The 14,213-nt window shown below is 38.8% G+C and overlaps 1 protein-coding gene across 6 annotated transcripts in view; it reads left to right on the top strand.

The window, feature by feature from the left end:
- strbp (spermatid perinuclear RNA binding protein) overlaps positions 1 to 14,213 on the top strand; it is a 111,483-nt gene that overhangs the window by 18,735 nt on the left and 78,535 nt on the right. For 2 of the 6 annotated variants that reach the window (XM_034709578.1, XM_034709581.1), the window contains exon 2: positions 11,145 to 11,281. The exons of the other annotated variants lie outside the window; for them this stretch is intronic. The gene's annotated coding sequence lies outside the window, so the exon portion shown is untranslated. The remainder of the gene's footprint in view (positions 1 to 11,144; positions 11,282 to 14,213) is intronic. 6 annotated transcript variants of the gene reach the window in all.

Below are 14,213 nucleotides of genomic sequence, written 5' to 3'. Positions count from 1 at the left end.
CGATAACAACTGATATGAGACATTTTATCTTAACATCTTTTTCTTGGCTCTTAACTAAACTAGTGTCATGTAAGGTAGTTGATTTTGTGTAGCATGCTTACTACAGTAATATAGTTTAACCTCAGTGTCGTGGTAGGAGAGTCTTAAGAAATAGAGATTAATAGGAGAGAAAAAGATGGTGTCTCGCATCACTGACATCCTCCCATGACAAGCAAGGTTCAAACTTTGCCAACTTCTTCTGTTGAGGGTGAAATGCACTCAAACTTTAGAAGTTTTAGGACAGGATGGTGTTGCATTGGCCACCACCATTATGCTATGTTTGTTTCTTTTACGTGTCACTTCCTGTTCGCTGTTGCAACTCTCAGGAGCAATAAGGAAGTAGGATGTCTCACCTCTCTGCGACTCCATAAAACAATGTTATGTTCTCGACAAACAAGCAGGATGACGTAACCCAGGAAATCTTGACAATTCAAATCATTGAAAGTTAATTTGCCATCCTCTAGTGTTGGCCGAATTTTTGCACCACTATTCTAAAAGAGACTGCAATGTGCATAATTTTAAAATATGAAAATACATGGAAAATATTTGGTTTGCTTTTTGAAATATCCCTCGCATGTAGAAGGCCAGTTTAATATTGGTTTAGTTGTTTTTGTGTGTTACCAGTGTTCATAATATTAAACAGGCGTTCCAGTTTATCTTCCTCTATTAAAAATACATTTTTTGTTTATATGGTTTAACCGCATTTAGCGAAGCAAAGGATGAAAAGGAAAATGGATTCAGGTGGGAGTAGGAATTGCCCAAGGAGGGAAACTCTTTGCAACAGGAACAGCAACAGAGGTAGATATTGAAGCAATGTTTTATTTAACAGGAAAACAAGAGGAAGGGAGAGATAAACTGAAGTTGGTTTGCATAATAAGAAAACTTTAATATTGTGCAGTGCAGGCGGAGGGTTAGGCTGGATTTCTGCTGTAATGCTTCACTATATCCGCCAAGTGTGTCCACTTGCAGGACTAGATTTGGTTTGTTGGCTGCTCCCGGAGCCTGATGACATCTTGGCTCTTTAGCCTGTGTGGAAACAGACAAGACAAGACTGCACAGAGAGTAGCTGTTGGTCTGAAAATATGCAGGGTTATTCATATTTAGTCCTTTTTAATGAGTCACTTGTATCTAACATCCTAATGGTCAAGGAGCCGGTATCCAGACACTTCGGCCACAAACAGTCAGTATTCTGGGTAGAATCTGGGAGTTGCTTGTCTGCTCATGCAGGATTGGTTATTTCTTTGTTTTTGACTGTATAACAAATACTGTGTTGGATCCGAACCAAGTTTAAAGTACCAAAGTCACAACGGAACACAAACTCACTGATGGAGGCAGTAAGACCCAATCCCCCTCTGCTCCACGAGGTCAAATGACTGTTTTAGTCAGTGGGATGTGGTGGAAAAGTGCAATGTGTTATGGCTCATTTAAAAAAAGTGCTCTAACCTTATCAAGGTTTACCACTGGGTCTACCTTTGTTATTTTTCTGCCTCTTCAAATGATAAATGTCATTGATCTCCGGATATTTCCCATGTGTATGACTAACATCATGTTGAGTTGGCTTGCTTTGGACAAGGTACGGCATAGATTACTTAACTCCCTACAGCAGGGGTTCCCAAAGTGTGGGTCGGGACCATAGACTGTATAAATAATGGACGTAGTATCTGTGATGCCACCCATCTGTTCCAATTGTCGGCGGCAGCCATATTGGAAATGCGGAACTCAACCAGGCATAGTGTGTTTTTTGAACCAGGCTGTAAAGATGTGTATTAATGCTGTAAAGATCGTCTTTTTTTAATTGGTGTGTTTGTGGTTTCTGGTGTTTCTGCAGCCAGCCTCAAGCGGATTCTCGATGGAGAATGAACCGGAGGTTGCAGCTTGGTCGGGACCCCCTGGGGGGGTCGCAAGACACAAATTTGGGGTCGTGAGATGTCTTCCAGAATGTTTTTTTTTTTATTAAGTTATCTAGAAATAGTACATTTCACCCATTATAGTAAAAAATATAGATAAACAGTAGCTAAACTTGAAATAAAACATTGAAAATATAAAATGTAATGAGTTTTCTGCCTTTCTTTTTGTCAGATGACTCCTAAGTATAGAGTTAGTGAACAGTTAATTATCAAAAGCATCAGTAGCAGTAAGTTAATTCATAACAGCACAGGAAACACAGACACATGATCATATACGTAGGCTCATTTTCTGCAGACCAGCCACATTAAATCACTTTGAAGGACAGTGGGGGTTGCGGGCTGAAAAGTTTGGGAACCCCTGCCCTTACAGCACCAACAAATTACTATTGCAGCTGTCTGGATCTTCAGCTGGACCCCTTCTCCTATCTGTGTTACCTAAGGTCGCTAAATGATGACAAGACTAGACTGCAAGAGAGCGAGTAAGCATACGACTTTCAGGGCTTGTCTTTTCAAATAATGTGATAAAGTGCTGAAATGGGTTGTCTGAACAGCTTCCCTTCACTTTGCACCCATCAGACGGGGTCATACATCTCCTGTGAGACCTGTATGCACCACAATGCCAAAACACAGAGAGTGTTGCTATTACCTTCTAATGGACTAACCCAAACAAGCAGCCAATTTGAGCGCCGAGTTGCTTCCTAAATGAAATTAAAGGTGCATGAAATAGAGATCGGCGCAGACACATTTATTTAGCAGACATGGGTCTCATTCATCCTGTCTCAGTGATGATACTCAATATTTTCCTGAAGCTCTTCTCCAGGACAAGGATCTTGAGTCAAAGCCAACAATGTTAATCAATATTAGTGAATTCCTTTTTGGATAAATTTACAGTGTAGCACAACGTAGTCCTATTAAAGGGAGGGGAAGAGAGAGGCAAGCTTTGTTCTTACAGGGTGAGAGAATCTTTGGCTCTAGTAGAGGGAGACAGAGTCATGATCTGTGCAGAGTGGGTCTCTGGTTCTGTATTTGGTGTCAGCTTGCTATAGAGGATTGTTGAATATAAAAATTTAGACATTTCAGGATGTAATGCTCTTATCGAGTCCAGTTTCCAACTCCAATCTTCGGAGATAAATTGAATAACAGTGGTAAGCAACAAGTAGGATGAGGTAGAGAAACAAATAAGTTGTGTATGTCTTATAGAAATGTAAAGATATTTGTGTAAATTTGATCTGATTAGTGAACTTTTGCTGAACCTTAATCAATAAATGGAACTAACGTCAACTGTGCCACCTTCCTTGACAGTGGCAGATCCAAAGTCCATATTGGCATATTAAAAGTAGGGCTGTCAGCATTAACACTCGGATCATGATGCATTTCAGGTCTGAAATTAGCGTGTTATTATACTGCAAGCTATTTTGTCACTTATGGCACACTGTAGTTGAGCTGCCACAGCATCTTCCTGCCTCCTGCTGTCGCTGTGTTGGAAAATGACGATGGTACTGTGCTTTAGAATGGCACACTTCATCAAAAAATCCCTCACAGATGACTCAGTTTACATAGTATTAAACTGCATTAAACTATCACTAAAGTACTTTGAATTTGAGCTACCACCTACGAGTTAAGCAAACAGGTGCAGCTAGACTGCCAGCCAGCACAGCATTATTTTAGAGTATTCAAGTCACCACAGGTTGACCTGTTATGACCAGTCAGTTGTCTTGCTATAACGGGCAACAGATTTAATTTTTGCAGGACCTGTATGGAACAAGAAATGACCAAACTGGAACTGGGGTGCAGCGTCTAATTGAATAACTTAACTTAAAGTCAACATCAAAAAGTGCATTCATTTGATTTCCCAATAAAGACACCGGTAAGAACTGCATTACATTGTAAGTATCGACTGAAAAATGTTTAAAATGCAAAATAAACATGTTATTAAAAATTTGATTTATAGCGATTAACAATTCAGTGATAATTCACGAGTTAAAAATGAATTCAACAGCCCTCCCTTCCCTCCCTCACCATGACTTTGTGCCTGTGTACTTGCTACTGTTCCAGCTTTAGTACATCAAGATATCATCTGAAGTTCAGCTTTGTGTACTAAAGGTGAAATACTTCAGGAAATTGTTGCATGTTGGTATATATCAAAACAATCCTGTTTTTAAGAAACAGATTGTTCTCTGCAACGTAATACAAATGTCACTGTTGCCCTGCATGCACGCTAAATGGGCAGTTCCCCTCTCATTTCCTCAAAGGTTAACCATGCTGCCTCCTGAGTTATACAAGCCTCATTTAAACCAGATGGTCACTTCAGCACTGCAGGCTGAACGGAGCTGTCATCAGAAGGCAGAATACAGTCTTTTTTTAACTCTGTGTAGCTCTTTCAGACGTTATCTTTGGATTATATGTCAGCTATAGACCATATTCTAATCTGTGTCTATTTGCTAAGTTGTTCCTGGTAAATGCAAACACTCAGGTCTGTAAGAGGTTTGTGTGTCAGAGTAGGCAGACTAAGCAAAGTTTGTTTAACTGTCAAAGCTGGATGTCTCTAATAAGCGTGGTCTCAATACGGGAGCTGGGTTTTAGCTCTGCCAGCCTGTTGGTCAGTCATTAAATGGCTTAATGGTTTCACGCTTTTGGACTTTCAACTATGTAATCACTGGATTCCAAAACAATGGACAGAATTGTTTTCTGTCTGAAGCGTTCAGCAGCTTGCTACATTGTTTTCATGGAAATCAACTTCTTAATTAGAAAGTATGGAAATGAAAGGAGATAAATACACATGGCCAAACACATGATCTGCAGATGTTTGATTGTAAAATGTGCAGAAAACTGAGTGTACTGGCACAGGAGTTTAAAAACATTCTGTACAAATTTGTGTTGTCCATTTTGCACATTTTTTTCTGATTTTTTTCTGAGCTGTATAAAAAGAAAACTTCAAACAAAGCTCTTTAGTGTGAGCTCAGAGTAACACAAAGTTCTACCAGCGTCCTTTCCTTTCTAAATGATTGTGTGAAGCCTTACAAGCAAGTTATTTTCCAAACAGTAAAGCTTTCACTTTGAGTTCTGTTCTTAGCAAAGCAAACATTCAATCCGACATTTACAATTCTCCTCTTCTGCACAGAGACACAAAGAAGCTACCTGCTAAAGAGCACTCCTCTCTGAGCCTTTATTGCTGCAGCAACACTGTAGTGCACTGTTTCTTCAGGTAAAAGCCTCTGCAGCACAAGGGTTACATTATGTTTATGTTCATTAGGATAGACTGCATTTACTGTGATTTAGAAGTCTGCAGTGAACGCCTGCACCATTACGAGTTCTTCTCTTATACAAACTTAAACACACCAACGCCCTGCAGCAACCTCGTCACCCTCACATGTACAATCCTTTACTTATATGAAACCTTTCCTCTGAACCGGCTCACATACAGCAGTTGGACTAGATGCTTAAACATGGAACCCAGGAGATCTGCTGCAGTGCATTACATATGCTGTAGTCAGCTCAAGCTATTTCTGCTGCCCCCTGGTCAGCCAAGAAGCAGCCCTGCCCATGTCAGACCACACCTGCAGGTTAATCCATCAAGGCCTTGAGTTCTTCATTAAACTCTGGGCTCATTTACATTTCACTTTATAAAAGCATTTAGGTTTCCATATTCACGTAGGAGGCTGAGCAATCTACATAAAGTTAACCAGAAAGATTACAAACAAGCAAAAACAAGGAGGAAAAATGAATAAAGAAGTAAAGGTTAGCTTAATTATCCCGCAGCAGACTGACCTTCACTGAGAACTTATTTGCATACCCCCATTTTTGCATTATTGCTTACCTTTTCCAAAACAATTAGGAAGTCCCGGTATGCAAATGTGCACAGCTCTGGCTAATACACATAAAACCAAAAAAAAAAAAACATTCTGCGAAATGGTTAGCATGCTCACAGCATCCTTCATCAATAAAGATTTTAATTACTGCTCAGGATTGCTGACCACTGCACATTGTATGGTTTATGGCTTGCACTTATAGCTGCGGTGTTGGCTGGGGAAACAGTAAAAAAACAACCCAGAAACACAGCAGACCATGAGGTATTGGGTGCATGGGATTACTTTCCATAGATTACAAAAACGGGGGGAGAGAAAATGTTAAAAAACGCATTAAAACGCCTTTCGTATTAAGAGTCCATCTGAAAAAAATAGGGATGCAAACACGTATTCTTTAATCCTCAGATGTTTAACTCACACTTTAGGTGTATAACCATTCAATAACATGAACAGCTTCCTTTTGTACAGTAAGTCAGAAGTAAAGGTAAAGAAAATGTGGATTATGTTATAACGCTCACTCATTGCTGAGTTGTGCCCAGGTGCTCCACATAGCTTAACAAGTCTGTTCTATGAAAGCAGAGGTCGCATAGATTAGTTGGATGGGAACAGATATAGTTATCACTGAAATAAAACTGGTTACAAGCAATTTCTGAAAAATTTGATAATTACAGATGTTACAGTCTACTCTTTATTTCAATATACACTGATAAATACTTTTAAATCACTGCTATCAGTGCACCCTCTGCCAGCACCAAACTGTTGTTTTCTGCTTTTTTTTGAAATCATGATTTACTTGAAACCAGCTGATTTTTTTTGGCAGTCTGCTGGTGTGTATATACATTTACAGTTTTATTGCATTTACTGGAATACTCCTCAATACCTGGTTCCACATTTTGGGCACTTTTAGTGGCTGATTTGGTATAGGAGGAACTATACTATCGTAGCTCACATATCACTGGCGAATATTGATCATTTTACAAAAAATGATACAGCATCTAAACATCCCTTTCACTCACTCAGTCACTACTTCATGACTCTTTGAGGTGGCTCTAATGACATTAATACTGGACTCATTATTTAAGGCTAGGGTTGGTAGTCACGGAAAACTATGAATGAATTTGAATGTAGCATTTCCTCAGGACTCCGTCTCCTTCGTATTAAATGGATTGCATGGTATCGCATTGTTTCGTATTGTATCGGATCCATAGTATCAATTGTATCATAGCGTATAGATTGCATTGTAACGTATCGATTGCGTCGTATCATATTGTATCAATCGTATTGTTTCATATCAGATCTTAGCGATAGTATTGATTGCATCGTATCATATCAAATCATATTGTAGGGTATCCTGTTATTCCCTAAGTTACCCTTCAATTCCCACCTGTGCTTCTAAAAGTTTTAATGGAAATATCTAAATGTGCCAATCAACCAGCTGGTGACCATCATGTGCCAATTTCCAGCCTGTTTGGGTGATATCATTGACCGTTAACAGCTGGTCCTCTCAATTTTTTTTCTCAGATTTACACACAAGCTACGCTTTTTTTGCCTTGCACACAACACACACACTACCAGTACACACAAACAAGTCAGTAGTATGGACGTAAAGTGACCATCAGCAGTGAGGTCAAAAGGCTTTGACCTACAGGAGGAGAAACAAAGACCAGGTCCTGGCACAAGATATTTTGTCCAGTCATCAACGGACTACCTTTGAGTCTACAAAAACAATCTCTCTCTAACTAATTAATTATTTTAAATTTAAAGCAAAACATTGAGATCATCCCATATAATGATTAATGAGTGAATGAACCAGTGATCAATTCATGGCAAGCAATCTAGACCTATTCTGAACCTCTTTAATTGTATAGACTAGACTGCATCATTACAACCACAGTTATCACATTCTTATCAATCTGAGTCAGCTTCACCATCATTACCATCCACTCAAGATATGTCTCATAGCCTAAGTGCAGGGTAATTACATGATGTATCATGTGACGTACCGTTTTGGCAGCATGTCTTTTAAATGTGTTTTAAGAGTGGGAGAAAAGAGATGCATGGAAAAGAGAGAGCGGGGTTAATTGAAAAGGAAGTGACCAAAGAGCAGAATGTGACAAAGGTTAGCAAGAGTGTCAGACAGAGACGCGGATGTGTTTATCAGCAGAGGAGGAAAAAGATCAGGGGGTAAACAAAGGAGGTGGAGATGCAGGAAAGGCAGAGATGAGAAGATGTAGGATGGTAGGACAGGCTATTAGAGGGTTGGATGGACGGAGGGATGGATGGATGAACAAATATATGGGATGGATGTGCACGGAGAGCTTTAACAGCCTAAGGTGAAGAAAGAGAGACTGACTTCTGCTTCACACTGATACCACAGACTGAATCGATGTGTTACCTCTCTCTCTCTCTCTCTCTTTCTCTCTCTCTCTCTGGGAATTCTCTGACCCAGTTAGCTCCTCCAGCAGGCAGCAGCAGAGTTATTTTTACATGTTAACAGGAGACAATAGTGTGTCCTCTGCTCGTCCTCCCCTCATTTGCGCGCTTTCTTCTGCTCCTATCCCTGTGCATCTTTTCCCATCCCGAACATTTCCTCTCGTACTATCACAAACATCTTCCTCCTTTCTGGACTTCTCTCTTCTGGCTTCCACCCTCTTTAGGGATGTAAAGGTTCATCAACAAGACAATTACACACTTAAACAAAAGCAGATCATTAAAAAAACAAATGATGATGGGTTTTAAGCATTATTTAAAGGATAGATATCAGTTTTAATGAAACACATGGGATTTGTATTGTTTGTTTTTGTCATACTTGGTGCATTTTGGGGTTTCAGAGAGAGAGAGCAATGTGTCAGAATTTTTAGGGAATAAAACATAGATGTAATTACACATCAGTGTCATTTTTACAATTTTGATTTGAGATTGTAAGCCAAAGTGACTTTCTTTCCATGCGCACTTATTTTCTGCTGTGTGAATATTAATGTAAAGAAAACTGAGGAAACGGTGCCGGACCCTGTGTCAGTGTGGGACTGTACCACAGTATCTGTACACAATGAAATAAAACAGGTTACAGGTATCTGTCATACACCTAGATAACCTGTTTGTTTAAAAGAACAGTCAAGTTGGAGATGTTTGAAGCATACTCAAGTATGGGATTAAATTTGTGCTTGCTTGTCTGGTTCAGACTGCCATGACGGTCCTGGGGTGAACTGAAAATCTCTCCTCCAGATTTATGAGCAGTCTGTACTCAGGCAAGTGCAGAGAGTAATGACTGACCCGTCTTACATCCTCAACTCTGAGTGTGAGTATTTACCATCTGGCAGGCAACAGAGTCCCCCAATGCAAACTGTTCCTTTTAAAGATTCAGTTATATTTACCTCGGTCTACTTTTAAATAATGCTTCTTAAAGTTATCTGAGTATTGCAATAGCATCAGTGTTTTTTGTTTTTTTCACATTCGCATTGTTTTATGCAGATTTTGTACAATATGGGTAATGTGCAATGTACATTACATGTGGATTGTTGTCTGTTTTTAATGGTTTTTAATTAACAATGCTACAATGGAGGCAGTTTAGCATGTGCAGCGCTTCAATCCAAGACGTATTGGAGTCCAAGGGGAAAATAAAGCTTAGAATACTAACTAACTATTGTATCATACTGTACTGCACCGTACCACATCGTACCGTATCGTATCGTAGATGTTTTAAGTTTAAAAGTTGTTTCAGAATCAGCTGACTGAAGGTGTTGCGTACAGCGGAGACACTCAGCTGGGGGCTGCAGCTGAGTGACAGGTCTCCATGAGCGCCTTTTCTGCTCCGCCGCCTGACTGATACTGACCCGGTCGCACTCCCAGCTGATACCTGACCACGTTTAAAGGCTTATTTTTTTCCAATAAGAACGAGAAAACTGGACAATGTGAGTCCCAAATATGATCCTGTTCAGTTGTTCTTGTTGCTGTAAATCCACATGTTGTAGTCTGAGTCTTAGAGCATGCGTCCACAGAGATTATTTATAAGCCTGCTCCTCACGTTGATATTCAGCGTGTTAATATTTTGAACACCTCAATATGATCCGTAGCTGATTAATATCGTCAGTTAGATACACTGTGTTGTGAAGGAACATTTGATTTAGGGGTAAAAACGCATTTGGCATTATTTTTGACATGGAAAACATTCATTATTTTAATGATTAAAGGATAATTGATTGTTTACATTTCCGATGATCGATTACGGAGAATACTCAAAATTTACATCCCTAATTTAAAGAGATTTACCTTATTTGTTTTAATATTTAATACTTTAATTTGGGAATCGTTCACTTTCCATTTCTTTATTTCTCAGAAATTTTCCAACAAGGTATTTTTATATGGTGATTTTAGTTTTTTGCAAGTTGCGGAAAAAAAGTGTGAAGCGTTTTTATTTGAGTTACAACACACCTTAAAAAAGAAAAAATGATGACTTTGTTTACAAAGAAATCTAAGATAAAAAATATAGATTGAAACTGTCCATATCTGAGAACTGATATAAAATAATAGTTATTTAAATTTTGAGTTCAATCCAGTTTTCTTGAAAATCGTTAGAGAATCATGAGTGAACCAAAAATCAGGATTGGCATCAAATTGCTGGTTGATTGTATCCTTACATCCCTAATCTTATCGTATCGTATTATTTCAGTACACCTTGAAATGCATAATTGTCCTAATTTGAATCCAGACACACTAATATAACTTGGTTAAAATTAGAGCTGTGTATGATATGTAGTTTCCCTGAATGATATGAGAAAAATATCCAATGTGTGATTTCATGATTCAATACAGCGTGCAATATATAGAAACCAGGCATGGAAGCTATGACACTTACAGCTTTTACATCTACTGCTGTTCTCATGCTCAATGAATACATGCGTCCACAATATGGCCCAAAAATACACCAGTAATTAGGCACCAGGGAGGATATAAGTTGTAGTTTGGTGTCAACGCTCATAATGCAAACTTAATGGAACTGTGATTCATTGTGCAGTCTTTGTAATATCCAGGGAATTTAGATGCAGCAAAAGTATCGGTCCTGTCCATAAATCATGCAGGTTATGTTGGTGACATAATGTCCTCTGTCAAACTGATCAAATCTATTCAGTCAGAGCACAATGTGCAATTGCCAGAAAGAAGAACAATTGCAGAATGGCTCATAATAAGAAGGCAGAATAGACATATTTTTAGATTAACTTTGATGCATTACAAGAGAATACAGAACATTGTTATACCTGTCTGTATTGATCATTATCTTTGCAAACTCAATTATCACAGACTTACCTCCATTATTGAGTTGCACCATTTCTTAGAGCCTCACACTTTCTCCTCTCCTCCTCTCCTCTCCTCTCCTCTCCTTCCCCCTCCTCAGAGAGTAAAGGGACTGAGAGTGGTTGCAGGTGTAGACAGGTCATCTATTCCCCTCCTAATGATGATGGATGGCAGGACTGCAGAGAGCAGGAACAGAGAGAAAAGTGGAGCGATGCAGGGAGATAAAGAAATCGCAGAGTAAGAGAACACTGTGTTTATAGTCTTCTGCAGGGGGCAGATGGTGGGAGTTTTACTGATATGTTGATCCTCAAGTGTTTATATCATTCTTGTCATCTACCTGATAGCAAACAAACACACTCACACACACACATGCGCACAGTTCCATCTCTATCAGTCTTGACTTTTCTGTCACTTTACAGTGGGGATTTTATATCCTCTCTTCTCGCACTCACATAAATGCAGTTTCTAACTCATGGGCTACATTGACGCATAACAGCTTCTCAAACTACGTTTCACTTACTTAATTACTTACTTGATTAAACACAGGCTCATAAATATATAGAGTACTGATCAGCATAGATACAAGTAGTTTTAAATAGAAGTGTATATGATAGAATCTCTATCAAAAAGAGCATGACATTACTAAGAGTAGAGCCAAAACTTGCGATTATTTGGAGTCTAAAGTTGATTCTTTTGTTCAACTTAACATCTGCAAACCCATCTTCATATTTTTAGGATGGTTTCTAAGTTTAGTTTCTATCAAAAAAAACATTTAAGTAAATGTTTTTGTTTAAGCTTGATGAAAGCTTCAACCAACGACTTTCAGGAGACAACTAGTGAGAAGAGCGTGATATAAGGCTTGCTTTTTTTGTGATTGCTTTGTACTCTACGTCATGCGTGTATAGCCATCCTTCTACAACATTCCTGTATCAACCATCCCTCAAAAAACTAAGCTGTACTGAGAGGTTGTGTCAGGGCTGTCTCAAGACTTCCCCAACTGGGGCACTAACTTATGCAGGAGTGCCAATTAATGTGTGTGTGCGCCTACACAAATGAAAAGCATTCACTTCCTCTTCTGCCTCGAACAATCATATCTGCTTCAACTACTACGATTCAGTATACAAATATTATACTTTTGTGTATAATGTCTTCAATGTTGAAATAGCTCAGCAGAGATGACAAGCTTCATTTTTTTAAAGTTTTTAAAAGTAAACTTAAGACTTACCCTTTTCTGTCTTATTCTATTTCCTACTTTTTAAATTATTTTATTTTATTTTTTGTTGTTTATCTGATTTGATTAGATTTTTGTTTTTGAGTATTTCATATTACATTCCTCTATCTTGTTTTAGTCTTGTATTATTTTATCTATTGCTGTCGTTTTCTGTCTGTTCTTTTGTGAAGCACTTTGGGCTGAATGCTTGAATGTATGAAAAGTGCTATATAGATAAAAATGATTTGAGTTTTAGGACTCAAAAAAGTAAAAAAAAATGTTAGATGTCCAAAGTCACAATTTAAAGAACTAACAAAATTGAATATTCCTTGTTAAAATGCTAAAAGCCTTCTGCAACACAGTCAAAACAGATGATTTTAACACCCATATCTGACAGGACAATGAGCCAGTTATAAGCTGTTATAGAAACTGCCTACTATACTAGCAGAACGTACTGATTTGGGCAAAATTCAGTATGTAGTAAGTGAACAAGAGCAAAATCTGCAGTATGCCAAAACTGCTCGGATGTCGTACTGATCTGGAACAATTCACAGTATGCATCGAACCAGTCTCCCTCGAGTACTGTTTCCCACAATGCACTGCACTCGTTCCGCTTTTTCTTTTCTCTTCTTTTTTTTTGACGGGGGGAACTCAGTTTTTAGCTGCTGTGAAAATGATTAAATTATATATAAACCACTTCTTAACTTTTTAAATCATAAGTTATGTTAAAGAATCAGTATTGCTATCAGCTTGGCCGTTGTTTACTTCCGCTTTCCGAAACCGGAAATCCAGTGACGTCTGGCTCAGCGTACTGCAACACAGATCCAACAGAACAGTCAGACTACATTCTAAATTCAAATACAGTATGTAGTAGGAAGTACCTACTGCCTACTACATTAGAAGGTAGTATGTAGCAGGCCGTTTTGAAAACAGCCATAGTTCAGGATTTTGGGTTGGCACAAAGGGTAGCCAATCAGGCTTCAAAAAGGGCCATGACACTCCTGGCCACCCCTCTGCACAAGCTTCTGGCTACCGTCAATTTTCAAATTATCAATCCAGTTTACAGAGTCTGAAATTTATTTTATTTTTAGACAGTTTTACTGAACTTTTAGAGTGTCTGTTATGTACCTAGAGTCAATACTTCTCAAAGTACGTTAAATAACAAAATTTAACATTTTCTATCAATACTCAAAGTCTCATCAAAGATCTAATTATTACTGAAAAGCATTTTGAATTTTTTACTTGACAGGTTTCTCAAATGAAGAATTTATCCACATTATGATGATTATTTTACAGGTTATCAACCATTTAGTTGTTCCACTATTGGTGCTAATATAGCTGCTCAAACTGAATAGTGCATTTTTTCACAAGAAGGGAGCCCCATCCATATTTCTGCTCTTAATACAGGAGTACATGTGTTCCTATTAAGGCGTGCTGTTGGCTCTGAATGGGAGGACATGTATGGGAAATTGAATGCACCACACTTCAGTCATTTTCTCCCGGGCTGCCTCTTCTCAGTGACGCTCACCTCTCATCTATCTCACACCTTCCTGTCTCAGACGTCCAACTGGAGTGTTAATGTAAGGTTAACAGAGAGGAAGTGTTAAGACCCCATCTGCTGGGGTTACCACTCAACACACACACACATGCACACACATGGACTCACACACATGCACTGTGGTAAAGTCTCACCCATCCCAAAGTACAGACAAGAAGGCAGGCTGTAACTATGGCAACCTAGAGTGAAGGAAAATGATTGGGCAAGGCTTGGATTTGTCAAGAGCTACTGTATGAAGCCCAGGGCGAGACTTAGTCACTCTTCCTCGTTTGGTGCTTGTGCGTTTAAGTGTGTGTGTGTGTGTTGATACAAGAGTGGGTGAGACGAACACGAGGAGTCAAGACTTCTCTCTCTTATTCCCCGTCCTGTCTGTCTGTCTGCCTTCTTCATGTTCTGTTTGA

The sequence above is a fragment of the Notolabrus celidotus genome, chromosome 19 (genome assembly GCF_009762535.1).
Source record: "Notolabrus celidotus isolate fNotCel1 chromosome 19, fNotCel1.pri, whole genome shotgun sequence".
Taxonomy (NCBI): domain Eukaryota; kingdom Metazoa; phylum Chordata; class Actinopteri; order Labriformes; family Labridae; genus Notolabrus; species Notolabrus celidotus.
This window is presented reverse-complemented; position numbering and strand designations above follow the sequence as displayed.